At 45.7% G+C, this 19527-nt stretch overlaps 1 long non-coding RNA gene across 1 annotated transcript in view; it reads left to right on the top strand.

The window, feature by feature from the left end:
- LOC144760994 (uncharacterized) overlaps nt 1–19527 on the top strand; it is an 89636-nt gene that overhangs the window by 45772 nt on the left and 24337 nt on the right. The window contains exon 3 of the long non-coding RNA XR_013595603.1: nt 18015–18193. This is a non-coding gene — a long non-coding RNA (uncharacterized LOC144760994). The remainder of the gene's footprint in view (nt 1–18014; nt 18194–19527) is intronic.

Genomic DNA, 19527 nt, shown 5'->3' with positions numbered 1-19527 from the left:
CGGGGGAGCTGAAGCAACGTGCGCGCGGCACAGTTCTGGATCAGCTGAAGTTTCCGTAGGGTGTATTCAGGGGCTCCTAAATAAAGAGCATTGCCAAAGTCCAGGCGGGACTGAATCAAGCCTTGAACCACAGTTTGTTTTGCTTCAAAGGGTAGGAGGGGGAGAATCTTCTTAAGGAGTCTGAGAAGACCAAAGCAGATGGCTGATAGCCTGGTAGCCTGGCTGTCGAAGGTCAAAGTCTTTTCCAGCCAGACACCAAGGCTTTTTATAGTGTCCTTGGGTATTGGAGGCGGACCCAGACAGGGGGGCCATACAGAGTTGACTGTAAACGAGGTAGAGCAGCCAAGGAGCATAAGCTCTGTTTTGTCTCCATTGAGCTTGAGACATGATGCAGTCATCCAGCTTTTTACTTCCTCCAAGCAGCTCGCCAAATCAGCTGGTGCTGATTGGCTGTCCCTCTGCGCGAGAGAGACCACTAGCTGAGTGTCGTCCGCATAAGTAATGATCTTAATACCATATGGACGGACGATCTCAGCCAGTGGTCTCATGTATACGTTAAACAATGTAGTGCTCAACGATGAGCCCTGTGGTACCCCACAAGCCAATGGTTTACTGGAGAAGATAATATCCTCTTCAAAGACTTGAAATGATCTGTCACTCAGGAAAGATTTGAGCCAGGTGCAACTCCTCCCTCCCATCTTGGATGCAGATCTCCCTATTCACCACCGGGCAGCCCCAACCTGTCTCCTGGAATTCCCCAGTCCTGTCACACACAAACCCAGACAAGGAATACACAACCTAGCAGAGGCGGGCTCGAATGGTTAGGCAAGCAAATACCTTCTTTCTAAAAGTATTATTTGCAAACACAGAATATTAAAATAAACTTTACTAAAAGATGTATTTTATTATTCTGAGTCCGAACATACTAAACTAGAATTTCTACCATGTTCTCTGGGTCTGCTAGGATCATAAACATGTAACAATCCAGCAGCCCATTCTAGCCTACGGAGAACAGGTAGCCTTGCAATAGTGAAAAACGAAAATGGCTGTAATTCAATATTAGGACATGCCATGCACAGAGGAGCCTGTGCCCAGTCCGAGCCAGTTCTGACGCACTCTGTTTACCAGACTTCTCCTTTCCTTTCACTGCACAAGGCAGGCACCTCAGATGCCCCACAGGAGATGGAGCCAGCATTGTGTCTTCCTTCTCTTCTTTCAGTGTGCAGGGCAGAGATATCAGACCCACCACATAGGGTGGAGCCGGCATTGTAGAGGGAAGACCCAGCCCTATTCAGGTCCCAGGTGCAACTCCTCCCTCCCATCTTGGATGCAGATCTCCCTATTCACCACCGGGCAGCCCCAGCCTGTCTCCTGGAATTCCCCAGTCCTGTCAAACACAAACCCAGACAAGGAATATACAACCTAGCAGAGGCGGGCTCAAATGGTTGGGCAAGCAAATACCTACTTTCTAAAAGTGGTATTTGCAAACACAGAATATTAAAATAAACTTTACTAAAAGATGTATTTTATTATTCTGAGTTGTTAATGTTAATGTTAATGTTAATGTTAATATGAATTTATTAAGCGCTCGTACGCCCGGGGGCTTCATGGCGCTATAGTTGTTGGGGGTCTCTGGTTGGCGCAAGTATTCACTTGTGACAAGCAGGGACCCTCTCCTCTAAGTCAGGGCAAAGGATGACCCCTTAGAATTACCCTTGCTCACCCTCTAGGTGCGTGGCGTGAGCAGCCAAGGCTATTCTTCAGGCGTTTCTGAGTTAAGCATTTGTAATCACACGAGTCCGCACATACCAGACTCGAGCCTGTACACCCCACGCATCAGGAACTACCAGGGACACCTACATTCCCCATGCATTCCTATGGGAGGGCAGGCCTACCTCACCACATGCACTCAGAGTGCGCACGCACTTTCCACTGGGACACAGTGAAAGTGCGCAGAAACCAAAAATCACCATCACCAGGTCATCATTAAAAGCAAAACGTTTTAGGGGTGAACCTGCCAGAAGGGCCAAGTCCAACACAACCCCCTTCCAGCCAAAACGCAGGGGAGACCAATCACCACCGTGATGGACTTCCCTGCTTGGGGCGATAGAACACGGACGCGGGCCCGCAACTGCAGGGACACCCTCCTGTGTTCTACGCCACGGTGAACCCATGGGATTCCTTGTCAAAACACTGTCTGGACCAACTGGGCTACCCCTCTGGTACTCCCGAGCTGTCCGTGGCCAGGGCCAGGCCCTGGGCCACCCAGGTGCCACCGGTCCTTGCCTATTCGCAGAGCGGGGGATAGTAACCCCTGGCACATAGTAGCCATTCTCCACTCTTCCTGTCTGCAAGACGGGACTTGACTGCCACTGGTTCTCCAGCCTAGGGTCTACAACCTCAGGCAGACCAGGAGTCTCAGGGAAGACTCTCCTCCCTCTACCTCTTCTCCTAGGGTTCCTCCTCCTCCGGCGAGGGGTACACCTAGAACGCCATTCCAACCCAGGGTTTAACCCCTCAGATTGCACCGGGGTCAGAGGTGGGCTCTCTCACCCTCTGCACCCCCTTCCAGAGGTCTGCACTCTCCCAAATGGAGAGGTTCCTCTGGAAGAAGAACCGGTCAGGACACTGGTTACAGTCATCCTACCCTTCAGGTCAGGCTGATCCTGAACCTGGCTTCCCAACCTCTGGTCTAAAACCTTTGGTGGAATTCTGGGGATTCACACACCATCCCCCTGAGGCTAACAAATGACACATATGTTGTGTGACTGTCTGTCTGGCGCAGATCTCCCGTCCCCTGTCCACCTGACAGTGCGCGAAGGTCCCCCAGAACAGAAGTGGCGTCACCGGGGTCACCCCAAGAAGATCTAGCCCAACTGGCTAGTCCCTGGTCCACTGGTGCATCCACTGGGAAACTCATCCCCCAATCACTCCTCACGCTGGACTCCTGTACCCTCCCTACCGGAGCTGTACTGCCAGACTCTAGAACCACAGGAGCTCTGTTTACAGACGCTCCAGGTCCTCTACTCACTAGGAGATCTTCTTCAAGTGGACTAACAGGACAGCCTAGGTCCCCAACCTGGTGTTCCCTACAGAAACCATCCAAGTCCTGAGGCAGGGCTTCGTGCGTCTGGGGACCCTCGGTCTCCCCCTTACTCCCCCCTCCTCGCTATCCTGGGACCTAGCTGGGCTACACTGAGCCTCCTCCACCACGCTGGGCTGGAGGATACCTGAACCACTACTTTTGGAGTCACTCCCTAATGACTCTAGAGAACCTCTAGCACTTTCCCAGCGCTCTGCTTCCTCTGCAAGCGCCCAAGGATTAAAGTGTTCAGACTTCAACAGGTGCTGGCGCAACTCTGGACAACAACCACTGAGCAACTGCTCTTTGAGAAACATATTCACTACTCCGTCCCTCTCGTCGTCCGAGTTAGCCACCAGCCACTCCCACATTGCATCAAAACAGTCATCCACAAAATGCCCCCACTCCTGGTGAGGTGGTTTCCTAAGGTTCCTGAACTTCAACCTGTTCTCCTCCGCTTGGGAACAAGGTACCATACGTTGGGAACTAGGAATGGGACTGCTCGCCTGGGACTCTATATAGCTGCCACCACTGGACTCAACCTGCCCTGGGGAATCCAGAAAATTATAACTGCGCGCAGGGGATAGTCTACCCTCCAGAGCTACTTCGCCTCTGGTGGAGGCCCTCTCAGCCTCCTCTATCCTCTCCTGCGCTAAGACCCTCTCAGTCTCTAGCTGTTGCTTCTTAACCTCCAGCTGCGCCATAGCCTGGGCATGCTCTAACCTGAGCTTTTCGAAGGCCAGCTGGTGCTCCCTTTCTTTCCTCCTATCCTCCCACTCCTCTGGGGACAGGGAAAGGGATGAGGCGCTGCTTCCTACGCTGGACAAAGCAAGGGACTCCCTACCTATGGGGTCTTCACTCTCTACTGGCGTCCAGGTACTGACATATTCTTCCTCCTCTTCAGAATCTTCAGGGCTCCCCACAGACCCCCCACCCTCCTGGTGTGAGGCCCGGGCCCTTATCCTACTGCGCTCAAGATCCCTTTGATCCCTATACCATAGGATCAGGTGGCCCCTATGGTCGTACAGAGTGTCTGACTCACCCACCCCTAAGTCTCTCTCTACAAAACCTTTCCAACTCCTGCATACTGTACCAAGCTAGATCACTGAGATCAAAAGCAGGTTCCATTTTGGCGGACGTTCTAGAGAAAAGATTACACAGGGAACCTAGGGGTCTGAGCTTATCACAGGAGTACACAATTCACAAGGTATTCTGCACGGCTTGTCCTACCTTATACCTACAATGCACCCTGCCCTTGGGCCTACCATAGGGGTGACTAATATGAAGAAAAGGGAAGGTTTAGGGACTGGCAGGTGGGTGCACTTGCCCAGTCAGCATGACTGTACCAGACTTCACGCAGGCTCTGCAATGGCAGACCTCAGACACATTTTACAAGGCCGCTTCTGTGGGTGGCACAACCAGTGCTACAAGCCCACTAGCAGAATTTGGATATACACGCCCTGGGCACACTCCGTGCACTGTACTAGGGACTGACAAGTAAACCAAATATCCAATCATGGAACCACTAATCAATACATACATTTACAGTAGGGAGCACTCGCACTGTGGCACTGGACAGCATTGGCACAGTGCCCAAAGCATCTAACACCAGAAAAACTCATGAGGCAACAGCAAAAATGGAAGGGAGACCCACGCCACGTCTAACAATTCCCAGTCCGGAATGTCTGCCAAAGCGCAGAATTTCCCGGATAAGGGTATCCAAATTAGTCTGGGGGTTGCATACATATAAAATAAAGTCGTCTGCATACAATGATACTAGCAATGGGCCGTTGGTGAACTGTAAACACCTATGAAGGTGTTTCTTTTAGAAGTGCCGTATTAGTGGGTCCATGGCTAAAATGAACAACAGAGGCAACAACGGGCAGCCCTGTCTCGTGCAGCGTGAAAGTGAGAAAGGAGCCGTCAATTTAGCCGGAGTCCGGCCAGTGGTTGACTGTATAGCAGGTGAGTCGTGGCAATGAAACCAAACGGCATCCCCTTGCGCTCCATGATGGATAAAATAAAAGGCCATTCAAGAGAGTCAAATGCCTTTTCTGTATCGAATAGGATTGCCGCAGCAGGGATTTCCGGGTTCATTCTATGCAGAGTGTTAAATAATGTGCGTAGATTGAAGGCTGTTGAGCGATGGGGTATGAAACCAGACTGGGCTGGGGAAATGATAGATTCTATTAAGAGAGACAGAGTCTTTGCCAGTATTTTGTGGTCTAGGTCTAAGAGTGCTAATGGTCGATAGGAACCGCACAGCAGGAGGTCCTTGCCAGGTTCGGGGAAAAGAATGATGACTGCCTCACGCAGGGTGGGAGGTAATATCTGCCTCTCCAGGGCTTCTGCATATACGTTAAGGAGATGGGGAATCAATAAATCTTTATAGGCCTTATAAAAATCCGCTATGAAACCGTCGAGCACCGGGGCCGAGGAACTCTTCAGGGCAGAAATGGCCTCATCAATGCTCTCCTGGGAGATAGGCTCAGCGAGGAAGTCCTGCATAAACTTCTCCAGATACACTAAAGCAACCTCAGACAAATAACTCTCCTGCTCCGCCCTATCTTGACCCAATCTAGTGGTGTATAATGTTTTAAAATAGGACATAAATTCCCCCTGGATATCCAGTGGGTCAGTAATCTGATGTCCCGGCGAAGTTCTCAATTTGGAGATGTATGCCTGACAATAGGGAGGTCTAATCGTCTGTGCTAGGACTCGTAGCGGCCGCTCGCCTTCGCGGCATTGTAGTATTTCCCCTTAAAAAGGATCTCCCTCTTAGCTGTATCTTTGAATTCTGTGAGCAGGGACAACCGTTGCTTTTCTAATTCAGGACGTGTCGCCTGGCGTTGTTCAAAGTCTAACGGCCCTCGGTCCTTTTCCAGGCGGGCTAACGTACGGTACAAATCCCACAATACATCAGCATTTTTGGATATACACACGCCCCTCATGTATGCTTTAAAACCCTCCCATAACATTGCCACAGTGTCTACTGAACCAGTGTTAATGATGAAGTAGTCCTCTATGGCTTCATGTAATTCCTGTCTAAAAATGTCATCATCTAATGCGAGGCTGGGGAATCGCCACTGCCGTTCAAAACCCTCGGGTCGCGGGACCTTCAATGTTAATAATACCAGGGAGTGATCAGAATATGTGCGAGGAAGCGTCCGGATCACATGACACCAGCTGATAAGTTCTTGGGATGCCAGCCAATAGTCGAGGCTCATCCATGTGTTAAGACTGCCAGTGTAGTGAGTATAGTCAGTGCTATGCGGGTTTTGCGTACGACCTACGTCAATTAAGGAGAATTGATCAAAATGCGAGCTCAATGCCTTTTGTGCTCACGGTTTAGGAAGTGGTGTCAAATGACTGGTCCTGGACTATATTAAAATCACTCCCCAGTAAAAGGGGAACCAGGCCTAGCTGCGCCAATTTAGAGGGTAGGGTATAATAAAAGTCCGGGGAGTCGCTATTGGGGCCATACACACAGACCAATGCCACCCTGTGACCCATTAACTTGCCCAGGACAATGATATACCTGCCTTCGCTGTCACGTATTACAGAATGCAAATGGAAGGGGAGTCGTTTATGAATAAGAATGGCAGTGCCCCTTGCGAAGTTGCTGAAGTTCGCAAACAATCTGTGTTCCCCAATTTGCGGCAAAGCGGGCCTGATCACTAGGACGCTGATGAGTTTCCTGTAAGAAAGCTACATCTACCCTGTGACGTAGTAAATACGGTGTTATCTGACTTTTGCTGTTCAGGCCGCGGACGTTCCATGTCACCAAAACCACCTCCGAGGGGCCAGAATTACGCCCTAACTGAGCCATGGTAGTGGTAAAAATGAGTGCTTAATGAAAATCAACCATGCGTACTTGCCACTTACATCCAAGTGTGTACCTAAGAACGTCCCAGTGTAGCTAAACAATGTCCCAGCCTCACCCCCCACCCAGCCTCCCCACCCAACCAGAGAGGCAAAACCATTACTATCCAAAAACAGTGCAGTACCAATAGTTCCTCTGCATCGCTGAAAAACAACCATAAATTGTACTTACTAAATTCACACAACAATTGTAAGGTGAACACCATTAAGGGGTGGTGGCAACGCCCCTACGGCTACGTGGCAATAAAAAATTATACTATAAAGTGATTGAATGAAATTCCAACTTATTAAAGTCTCCATGTAAAAGAAGGACATATTAACAGTTCAGCTGTGCCCATCCCGAGAATAGTTCCATGCTGTCGTCTGAACCACTCTGCGGAAGGGAAAATCTGTTGTCCTCAGCTGGGCGTTTGATGTTAAGTTTGTAAGTGTGACAGAACTCCTGCACATCCATAGGATTGTCAAAGACACGGGCTCTCCCATTGATCTCAACACGTAACCGAGCTGGATAGAGCATACCATATTTCAGTCCTAGATTTCTGAGTGTTGCCTTAACCCCAGTGTATTGTCACCTGGCTTCCTGTACCATGATTGTAAAGTGTGGGTATAGGGACAGCTTGGAGCCCTGCCATACTGTTTCACGCCTTTCTCATGCCAGGCGCAGGGCCGTGTCTCGATCCCTAAAGTTCATGACATGGGCAATGATGGGTCTGGGCGGGCATTCAGGATTGTGCCTTGGACCTAGTGATCTATGAGCACGTCCTATCACAAAGCCCGTAGTGCAGACTTCTCTACCAAACAAGTCTATCAGGATTGTTTCTACCAAGGTGTCCATGCGACCAGCGGCTGTCGATTCGGGAACGCCCAAAATGCGCACGTTATTTCGGCGACTGGTCCAGGCATAGTACTTCCACAGGCCAGGTAAAGATAGAATAAGAGAATGTGAAAACTAAGTGAGAAATAGCATGAGAGAATGAAATAGGGTAAGAACCAGAGCAAAAGAGAAACAAATTAACATGAAAGTGACTGCAAAATCAAGGGAATTATAGAATAGAGTGAAAAAGTCAAAGGTTAGCATTTAGAATTTGTGAGATGATGGATATCAGCCAGAGATTGGCAGATATGATGTCCCCCTCATTCAGAGTGCTTAAAGGTTCACACCCTGCAAGTAGGGTGGAGAGTGAGAAAGATGAGAATGGAGAGCAAGAGGAAACCCAAAGGTATCAGAACAGAGTGAAAATGAGGAAAGAAAGAGGGTGATGCAGACAATGGTTGAGAAGAAGAGCAAATAAGGCAAAAATAAAGAGTGAGATAAAAGGAGACAAAGATGAGGATGAGAGACGAACAGAGGGATAAAAAGAGCAGCAGGGCTAGAAGAGAACAAGATCAAGAGAGCGAAAATACAACAGACAGTGAGACAAAAAGTAAAAGCAAGAAGAAAAAGAGTGAGAAAAAAACAAGATTGAAAGAAAAGGCTGTTGAAAAAGAGGAAGAGAGTTAAAAGAAAACAGTGAGATAATACGGGAAAAAGAAAGTGAGAAGCTAGAAAGATAAAGTAAGAGATAAATTAAGACCATGAAGGTCCACTTGAGTGAGGGAATGAGAGGCTGAAAAGGATAGCAGAGGGACCACATTCATGAGAGACATGTTAGGAGAGAAAGTGAGGTGGACTGAGAAGAAAGGCTTCATTGAAGGAATTTGTGATGTTAAAGGTTTTTTTTCTTATAAATTGACGTACTTTTCATGAAAACTATAACCAGGCGCAGGTAGCAATGTCTTTTGTACGGGGATTTACTAATGAAAATCAAAACAATTACACCACTTGTAGGTGGTGGGAATAAAGAAAAATCAGCAATATTGATCCATTAAAAAAATTCAGGATAAACAGTTTTGAAGTTAACTCACAATAGAATGGTACATAGACTTTCAGTAAAACAGTGGGGCTACCTTTTTGCCCCACTCCAGTGGCAACAGCCTTCTTTTTAAACAGCGCATATGCATCCATTTTCTTCATTTAACCAATGTATAATTTCTTATTCGCGATCATTTCATGTTGCTCTTTCTGATTAATGTGACATTCAGTCATCCATTTTCTCTGCACCCTCATGCATGGGAGTGCTAATTTTCAAAGTTTCTCATGATCTGGCGGGCCATCCGAACCTCTCAACCAAAATCACGAACAAGAAGTGTGGTTCTTAACAAGCAGTATTTTTTATTTTATTTTCCAATGCATTTCGGACCCACCTGGTCCTACGTCAGGGAAATACTGTAAATAATAATTGAACATACTTTAGCACATCTCATTTATGAAATTGAAAAATTTCGAAAAATTTCAAATACATGCAATGTCACATTTCATTCTTCCCGACTGTATTGCATTTATAAACGCTATCACGGCATGCGGACTCCTTTCATTAATTTTTTATGACAGGTGCCCATCCCCCTGTTTATAAATATCCTTTCGCTCTGTTTATTCTTAAACCTCCCTCCAAATCAACACACCTACTGCCTTAGCGCTATCGTCTTATTGTCCCTTCATTTCCATCACTGTTTATGAAACACATTACGTTCATGCAAACTACCGACTGAACTTTCCCACGCTTCTCCCCTTCAACCTCCATCCTGCGTTGCCCTCGTCTTTTGCTCTATTATTAACATCCTCCTCTTCCATAATGAACTCTCTTATCTAAACATGCCCTCACCCCTTCACAATCCGTAATTCGCAGCCCTCCACATTTATCTCAGGACATACCTGCTTGATTTTAAAACATCCTCCTCTTCCATAATGACAATATCGATACTCGATTTTATGCCTCCCCGCCTTTTAAGCAGTGCACTCCCTCTAGTTCAAGCCTTGACACACCCATTAATCACTCGTACCTGGATAACCACACGTTTTTCCAGAGTGCCTACAACTCCCACAGTCCTCCTGCTGACTCCCTTGCCCATGATGACGTGGTTTCTGTTTCCACAAGACCTACATTACTGAAACAGTCTCATAAACTTATTTCGTTAAAACGGATTCATGTGTATGCATCAATGTTGCACAGTCCATAAAAATGTTCAAAATACTATTCGTTCGTCTTCTGACTCGTCTTCCAAAAATAAAACTGTTTGCTTAACGAACCCATGTCTTCCTCCTTGCATGAAGTGTGCTCTCATTCCTCTCATTTCCTTCTTTTCACGTGTTGATTTAACACTGGGTGCAAACCCAAAGGGGCTAATCAATAAAACTTTCACATAAGATGAGTTGCACTCCTCACTTCAAACAGCTTAATCAATGTCTTTTTTGAACCAATATTTTACTCAAGCGGCGTGCTCACTGTTTCATGCCAAGCCCACACGGCACGTGTAAACGAAACACCAAAACAGTGGGGCTACCTTTTTGCCCCACTCCAGTGGCAACAGCCTTCTTTTTAAACAGCGCATTTGCATCCATCTTCTTCATTTGAACAATGTATCATTTCTTATTCGCGATCATTTCATGTTGCTCTTTCTGATTAATGTGACATTCAGTCATCCATTTTCTCTGCACCCTCATGCATGGGAGTGCTAATTTTCAAAGTTTCTCATGATCTGGCGGGCCATCCGAACCTCTCAACCAAAATCACGAACAAGAAGCGTGGTTCTTAACAAGCAGTATTTTTTATTTTATTTTCCAATGCATTTCGGACCCACCTGGTCCTTCGTCAGGGAAATACTGTAAATAATAATTGAACATACTTTAGCACATCTCATTTATGAAATTGAAAAATTTCGAAAAATTTCAAATACATGCAATGTCACATTTCATCCTTCCCGACTGTATTGCATTTATAAACGCTATCACGGCATGCGGACTCCTTTCATTAATTTTTTATGACAGGTGCCCATCCCCCTGTTTATAAACATCCTTTCGCTCTGTTTATTCTTAAACCTCCCTCCAAATCAACACACCTACTGCCTTAGCGCTATCGTCTTATTGTCCCTTCATTTCCATCACTGTTTATGAAACACATTACGTTCATGCAAACTACCGACTGAACTTTCCCACGCTTCTCCCCTTCAACCTCCATCCTGCGTTGCCTTCGTCTTTTGCTCTATTATTAACATCCTCCTCTTCCATAATGAACTCTCTTATCTAAACATGCCTTCACCCCTTCACAATCCGTAATTCGCAGCCCTCCACATTTATCTCAGGACATACCTGCTTGATTTTAAAACATCCTCCTCTCAAATAATGACAATATCGATACTCGATTTTATGCCTCTCCGCCTTTTAAGCAGTGCACTCCCTCTAGTTCAAGCCTTGACACACCCATTAATCACTCGCACCTGGATAACCACACGTTTTTCCAGAGTGCCTACAACTCCCACAGTCCTCCTGCTGACTCCCTTGCCCATGATGACGTGGTTTCTGTTTCCACAAGACCTACATTACTGAAACAGTCTCATAAACTTATTTTGTTAAAACGGATTCATGTGTATGCATCAATGTTGCACAGTCCATAATAATGTTCAAAATACTATTCGTTCGTCTTCTGACTCGTCTTCCAAAAATAAAACTGTTCATTATGGAAGAGGAGGATGTTAATAATAGAGCAAAAGACGAGGGCAACGCAGGATGGCGGTTGAAGGGGAGAAGCGTGGGAAAGTTCAGTCGGTAGTTTGCATGAACGTAATGTATTTCATAAACAGTGATGGAAATGAAGGGACAATAAGACCATAGCGCTAAGGCAGTAGGTTTGTTGATTTGGAGGGAGGTTTAAGAATAAACAGAGCGAAAGGATGTTTATAAACAGGGGGATGGGCACCTGTCATAAAAAATTAATGAAAGGAGTCCGCATGCCGTGATAGCGTTTATAAATGCAATACAGTCGGGAAGGATGAAATGTGACATTGCATGTATTTGAAATTTTTCGAAATTTTTCAATTTCATAAATGAGATGTGCTAAAGTATGTTCAATTACTATTTACAGTATTTCCCTGACGAAGGACCAGGTGGGTCCGAAATGCATTGGAAAATAAAATAAAAAATACAGCTTGTTAAGAACCACGCTTCTTGTTCGTGATTTTGGTTGAGAGGTTCGGATGGCCCGCCAGATCATGAGAAACTTTGAAAATTAGCACTCCCATGCATGAGGGTGCAGAGAAAATGGATGACTGAATGTCACATTAATCAGAAAGAGCAACATGAAATGATCGCGAATAAGAAATGATACATTGTTTAAATGAAGAAAATGGATGCAAATACGCTGTTTAAAAAGAAGGCTGTTGCCACTGGAGTGGGGCAAAAAGGTAGCCCCACTGTTTTGGTGTTTCGTTTACACGTGCCGTGTGGGCTTGGCATGAAACAGTGAGCACGCCGCTTGAGTAAAATATTGGTTCAAAAAAGACATTGATTAAGCTGTTTGAAGTGAGGAGTGCAACTCATCTTATGTGAAAGTTTTATTGATTAGCCCCTTTGGGTTTGCACCCAGTGTTAAATCAACACGTGAAAAGAAGGAAATGAGAGGAATGAGAGCGCACTTCATGCAAGGAGGAAGACATGGGTTCGTTAAGCAAACAGTTTTATTTTTGGAAGACGAGTCAGAAGACGAACGAATAGTATTTTGAACATTTTTATGGACTGTGCAACATTGATGCATACACATGAATCCGTTTTAACGAAATAAGTTTATGAGACTGTTTCAGTAATGTAAGTCTTGTGGAAACAGAAACCACGTCATCATGGGCAAGGGAGTCAGCAGGAGGACAGTGGGAGTTGTAGGCACTCTAGAAAAACGTGTGGTTATCCAGGTGCGAGTGATTAATGGGTGTGTCAAGGCTTGAACTAGAGGGAGTGCACTGCTTAAAAGGCGGGGAGGCATAAAATCGAGTATCGATATTGTCATTATGGAAGAGGAGGATGTTTTAAAATCAAGCAGGTATGTTCTGAGATAAATGTGGAGGGCTGCGAATTACGGATTGTGAAGGGGTGAAGGCATGTTTAGATAAGAGAGTTCATTATGGAAGAGGAGGATGTTAATAATAGAGCAAAAGACGAGGGCAACGCAGGATGGAGGTTGAAGGGGAGAAGCATGGGAAAGTTCAGTCGGTAGTTTGCATGAACGTAATGTGTTTCATAAACAGTGATGGAAATGAAGGGACAATAAGACGATAGCGCTAAGGCAGTAGGTGTGTTGATTTGGAGGGAGGTTTAAGAATAAACAGAGCGAAAGGATGTTTATAAACAGGGGGATGGGCACCTGTCATAAAATATTAATGAAAGGAGTCCGCATGCCGTGATAGCGTTTATAAATGCAATACAGTCGGGAAGGATGAAATGTGACATTGCATGTATTTGAAATTTTTCGAAATTTTTCAATTTCATTAATGAGATGTGCTAAAGTATGTTCAATTATTATTTACAGTATTTCCCTGACGAAGGACCAGGTGGGTCCGAAATGCATTGGAAACTAAAATAAAAAATACTGCTTGTTAAGAACCACGCTTCTTGTTCGTGATTTTGGTTGAGAGGTTCGGATGGCCCGCCAGATCATGAGAAACTTTGAAAATTAGCACTCCCATGCATGAGGGTGCAGAGAAAATGGATGACTGAATGTCACATTAATCAGAAAGAGCAACATGAAATGACCGCGAATAAGAAATGATACATTGTTTAAATGAAGAAAATGGATGCATATGCACTGTTTAAAAAGAAGGCTGTTGCCACTGGAGTGGGGCAAAAAGGTAGCCCCACTGTTTTGGTGTTTCGTTTACACGTGCCGTGTGGGCTTGGCATGAAACAGTGAGCACACCGCTTGAGTAAAATATTGGTTCCAAAAAGACATTGATTAAGCTGTTTGAAGTGAGGAGTGCAACTCATCTTATGTGAAAAACATAGACTTTCAGTGCCAACTAGTTCTCACAAGGAAATACTGTCTGTACACTGCTGTTTTAGGGAAAAAGTATGCCACAGAGTAACCGCAGGCACATCTGTGAAGTATAAATAGTCCAGTAATCATGATCGATAGAAGACATTGATTGCCAACGTGCTACACTCCAAAGAGTAGGCACGCTTGGACGCCTTCGGGCAGCAATTCGCGCTCTATAAATCGACATCCATTCCATCCATTCCAGTCGAAGCAGTTACAAATGGAGGCTGCATAGATTGAGAGAGAGAGAATTTACTAACTAGCCTATGGCTTAACTGGAAGATCCTATTATAAATTGATATCTTTGAGCGTAGAGGTAAGGGCTGAGGAGCACATTGGGTGTCAGTGAGTACCCGAAAGTGGATAGGATCACTCATCAGTGAGGCAGTAAAGCCAGAGTCTCAGAAAATGCAGACCACTGCCATTGATCACATGTGAGTTTTAATTGCGACAGTGCCCTGTCTCTCAGGGCCAACTAGCCCTCCTGTTACCTCCAGTAAGCCCCATACAGCTGGATTGCTGAGAGTGTTCAAAGGACACGCCACCTTTTTACACCATTCTGCAAACGCGACTCCTGGCGCACTGCTGCTCAGGGGATGAAGTTCACTTTAGTCCTGAGGGCCTCAGGGCACAACAGGACCTCATTGCCCCTTCAGCAATGCGCCACAAGGCGCGTTTGCAAAGTGGTGTGAAAAAGGGAGTGGCCTCGGACCACCTCTCAGCAATCCCACTGTGTGGTGCTTGCTGGAGGTACCTAGTGGGCTAGTTGGCCCCTAAGGACCCATAAGATGCGAGGGGACTTCATCCCCCAACCCAAAATGCGCCAGAGGGCGTGTTTTCAAGTGGTACAGGGAGGGGGCGGGCCTATGGCGAGATCCAGCTTCGGTTTTCTTTTTCATTTTTTAGGAGGGGCTGTGTGGCCCCGCCTTCTCTTAATATTTTTTTTTATTTAAAATCTTTTTTATTAAAGTACAAAAACATAACAGTACAAAGAAAAGGAAGGACGTCATACAATAATTAGCTCGCAAGATAGATACAATGAACAATGCCTTGATAATTACATTCAATGTGGTCAGCAGGAAATAGGAAGATGCCAGTAACATAACACATCCGTGGGAAATACACCATCGAGTCATATAATTGTGAAGCAGAGGAAGCATTGTTTCAGATATCCAAACATACCTCTGTGTCTCTTGGAGCGGAAGGAACTAAGAAGACAAAGAAGACAAAGAGGGAAGAAGAGGGGAGAGGTTAGACAAGGAGAAAGGAATGACAGCAACAAGGTTTGTAGAAATTGCTTGTGTCCGGATATCTGTCATACCTGTCGGGAGTAATACCCAATGTAGCAACAGCGGTCATGTAGAGACATAGCAAGCCCTTTGTCAGTGCATCTAAGGTGGGTCATAACAGAGTTCCGAGGAGTCAAGCAAACTCCAGAGTTTGGCGTGAGGCTTTTGCCAGGGGGAGGAATGTAAAACGTCGTTATCCGCACCCCTCAATGAAGCTAGCCATTCTTGCCAGTGTACAAAGGAGACGTCAGAAGCGTTCTTCCACTTGCTCAGGATAATTTTGCAAGCCAGCATTAGCATAAGGTCTAGGAGGTATCTGACATGTTCCCTAGTAATGTTCGGATCAATCGCTCTCAGGAGAATATATGAGAAGTCCCTAGGTGGACTGAAGTGGAAGGTGCGATGGATGTAGGCATAGATCTTATCCCAGAATGTTTGGAGCAACGGACAATAAAAGAACATATGCGCCATGTTACCCGCGTGTGCTTTACAGTGCCAGCAAAGGGGACTGTCCAGAAGTTTGAGCTTGAAGAGTTTCTCAGGTGTCCAGTAGGATCTATTTATCAACATAAGTTTGGTCTGGGATAATATCAGGGATATTTTATTGTAGAAAGAGGTGAGATGAATCTTGTCCCAATCAAAAACCAGGTTAGAGGAGTTTGTTTTGTTTTCCCAATCCCTCTCACACTTTCTATGTATTTTCTGTGGTGACGGTGATATAAGTTTATATATTTTTGATACCATGTGGCCTTGTGACATAAGATGAGCTAGCTTGGTGCATAGAGTGGGTTGCTGCGGGACAATGGCTCTGGCAGAGACAAGTGCTTTAAGGCGTAGAAACCTGTAAAAGTCGAGCGGTTGGAGATCTAATTGCGATTGTAAGGTGGCAAAAGGTAGCGGGGAAGTTCCGTCGTAAAGGTCCCGCATCAAATTCAGACCCTTGTTAGCCCAGTCCTCCCAAAAGAGGATTCTGCACTAATCCTTTATAGCAGGGTTAAACCAGAACGATGCTAGGTTTGATTTGGAGAATTTTATTTTAGCTTTACAGTGTCTCTCAAGGCTAAGTAGAGCCCACCTAGTGTTGAGAAATATATATTTTGATTGAGTAAAGGGCGAAGAGTCCATAGTCATTATAGCGGAGAGTGGCAGGTTGTGAATGATGGATTTTTCAACATGAACCCACACAGGAGTGTATTCTTGTTGGTTAAGGAACCAATTTGCTCCTTGTTTGCACAAGAATGCCGTTTGGTAGCATCTAAAGTTAGGTAGACCTACACCCCCTTTGTCTTTTGGCAGTTGAAGTTTTTTCAGGGAAATTCTCAGTTTCTTATCCTGCCAAATAAAATTATTAAAGAGTTTATGTACCTTGGAGAGGAAATTCACAATCCCTGGGCCACTATTGGCCCCGGCGACCCCATCCCCCAGGGCCTGGCCTTGTTTTATTTATTTTTTTGCGGGGGGGTCCCCATGCCCCTGGGTTACTTCTGACCCGGGGACCCAATCCCCCAGGACCTGGCCTTGTGATAAAAAATGTTGCCGGTAGGGGGGCAGCGTGGCCTCACTCCCATGGGCCACCTCCAGCCCCCGGGGACCACATCCCCCAGGGCTGCCCTTCCATAAAAAAAAAAGCAATAAACTAAAGGGGAGGGGCTTTGTGGCCCCCCTCCCGTGCCATGTCTGGCCCCAGGGACCCCATTCCTGGGGGCCGACCCTCAATTTGGGGGGGAGCCCCAATGCCCCCACGGTCCCTGCCGGCTCCTCGCCTCCTGCGGGAGCCATAATTGCTTTTGGGAAAGGGGAGCTGCCAACATGCAGCTCCCCTTGCCCAAAAGCAATTCTGCTTTGCTTCTTTGAAGCGAGAGCAGGTTTCCTGCTCTCGCTTCCAAGAAGCCAAGCAGAGTTTGCTATGGCATGGCGGGAGACATAGCAGCTGGCCCTAGGGGGTGATAGTCCCCAGGCCATCAAGGGCTCTAGAATGGGGGCTGCGCGGCCCCCCCTCCCAACGAGTACAAAGCCCCTTGGAGGTGGTGGTCCCTGGGACACATGGTGTCACGAATTCACCCACCTGTACTCCGGTTTGTTCCTTCCTTGATGCTGCTATTACCCAACTCCCTCTGAACTCCACCAGAGAGGCAAGGATAGGATTCACTTGCCGCCCTGATCGAACCCCGGGGGAGGGGAGAATAGGGACGAGAGAAAAGAGAAGACACACTGGATTCTTGTAGACCGACTTGACAATTCAGTTGTGTAGAATGTCTCTCGAGAAAGGCAAAGTGTTACTGGGCTTTAGTTTTCAGCTCGTGTATAATCTGATAAATGTACCCGATTAATCTGAACACCCTAAATCACTTCTTTAGGTCAAACATCTGCTTTGGAACTCTTAATTAGGTATACCTGAATTACCCTTGACCTTTTCTCAAAAGGATTCTTGAAACTAAAAGAAAGAACAAACAAAAAAAACACTACAGGTGCACTAATAATCTGTGATTGCTCAAATTATCTCAATAGTTACTGATTTCCTTTACAATATTTGCTCCGTAATTTCACATTAAATATATATAAATAATAACAACATTCGAGCTCTCTGTTTCCTTTCAGTCTTCTAATCAGACTCAAGGTATTTACACAAACGTCCGTTTTACTTTAACATTCTTCACTTACTCAATGTCCTTAAAGTCCTTGGATTGTTTTAGGAAGAGTTTCAAAACGTTCTCTTGATTTATAGAAGGTCAAGAGGTCTGCCACAGTTTTCATAAAGTTTAAATTCTTACTGGTATGTGTTCAAGCATGCTAACTCTTTACCATTCAGAGCGAGGTGTTGCTTGGCAACCCTTTGTTGATTCTCTTTTCTTTTCTCTTTTGCAGGAAATCGGAAACAGTGCCAGGAGAGGATTTGGAGCCGGAAATTCAGAAACAGGAAGGAACGTCTGAAATGTGCTCCGGGGAGCAAGAACACAGCCGAAGACACTGAGTGAAGACAGGAAAGGAAGCAGGGTGGAGCGCTAAAGAGCTTCGGATGATCTGCCACCAAGGTCCCGAGTCAGGTGAGTGTTTAGGCACGAAGCGAAGCATCGGGAACCAAGTGGGTGGGGTTTAAATTGCTTTGGGTCTCAGGTTTTCTCACATGTGCATGTGAAGGTGATTTGGGCCTTAGATCTTTCCCAAGTAATTCACGTGTACATGCCAAGACCGTTTACACATGCAGGAAATGCCTCCTGCCCCCCCCAAAGGTCTTCGTATGTGACAGGGTTTTTCCGGATGCAAGGCATGGAAAGATCTGACCAATCTTGGAGTATGTACATGTGTTTCTGTTTCCAGAATCTTTCTGACGCATCATAACCCTTCCAGTCAATTAAATACTGTAATCGACCATGTATACGTTTTGCATCTATAATGCGATTTTCTGCATATGCAATATTGTCTCCAACTACAACAGGTGGAGGAGGGTTGTCTTTTCGTGTGGACTGATGTAATGACTGATATTTTCCTACTTTTCTGGTGTTTCAGCTAGTTAGCTATAAAGTAATTACTCATCACAGTCCCTTCCCAGAATGCCTAACAACAAAACACCACATTCAGACTACCTATCTGAGAAAGGAATAACATAAATAACTAAAGATACTATAGATCATAGCTCAGAGGGTATGTATAGCAACGTCCTCCGACGAATCAGAATCAAATATCAAATCAGGTCAGCAATGTCTTCCGCCGATCAACACGCACTTACGCGAGCAACGCACCCTGGTGTGAATCAATATCAAATCAGCAACGTCTTCCGACGAATCAATATCAAATCAGCAACGTCTTCCGACTAATCAAATATCAAATCAAGTCAGCAACGTCTTCCGACGTTCAACGCGCACTTATGCGAGCAACGCACCCTGGTGCGAATCAGCAACACCTTCCGGTGAAAATCAGTATATACCTCTTACGCTATGTTGGGTTGGTCTACCAGCAATTTAGGTATTCCTGCTTAGGAGCCTATTTCCCTTCCGTATCTACAATTACTCATTAGAGGGGAACTAGCACATCCCTCTGTAAGCACTTGGTAAAAAAGGGGCCCGACCTTCCTCCACAGAGAATAAGTACAAATTATAGATTCTCACATGTAGTCATCCCTAATCATGAGCAGCGCACCTTCCCATCATCAGTTACCTGTAAGAAGGGAATCACCCATCCTTCTATACGACAGCACCTGGTGAAGAAGAACCCACACTCCCTCTTAGTGACAACAAACAAATGGAATTAATGCAAAGTGGGGTCTTTTATTACACAATGATGAAAGGACATAGAAAGAAATGACTTATTAATATACATATTTATTTATTTATTATTTTATTTTTTAAATTTGTAAGGCGTGACAGCTACCCAAAAAGGG

The sequence above is a fragment of the Lissotriton helveticus genome, chromosome 1_1 (assembly GCF_964261635.1).
Source record: "Lissotriton helveticus chromosome 1_1, aLisHel1.1, whole genome shotgun sequence".
NCBI classification, from domain to species: domain Eukaryota; kingdom Metazoa; phylum Chordata; class Amphibia; order Caudata; family Salamandridae; genus Lissotriton; species Lissotriton helveticus.
This window is presented reverse-complemented; position numbering and strand designations above follow the sequence as displayed.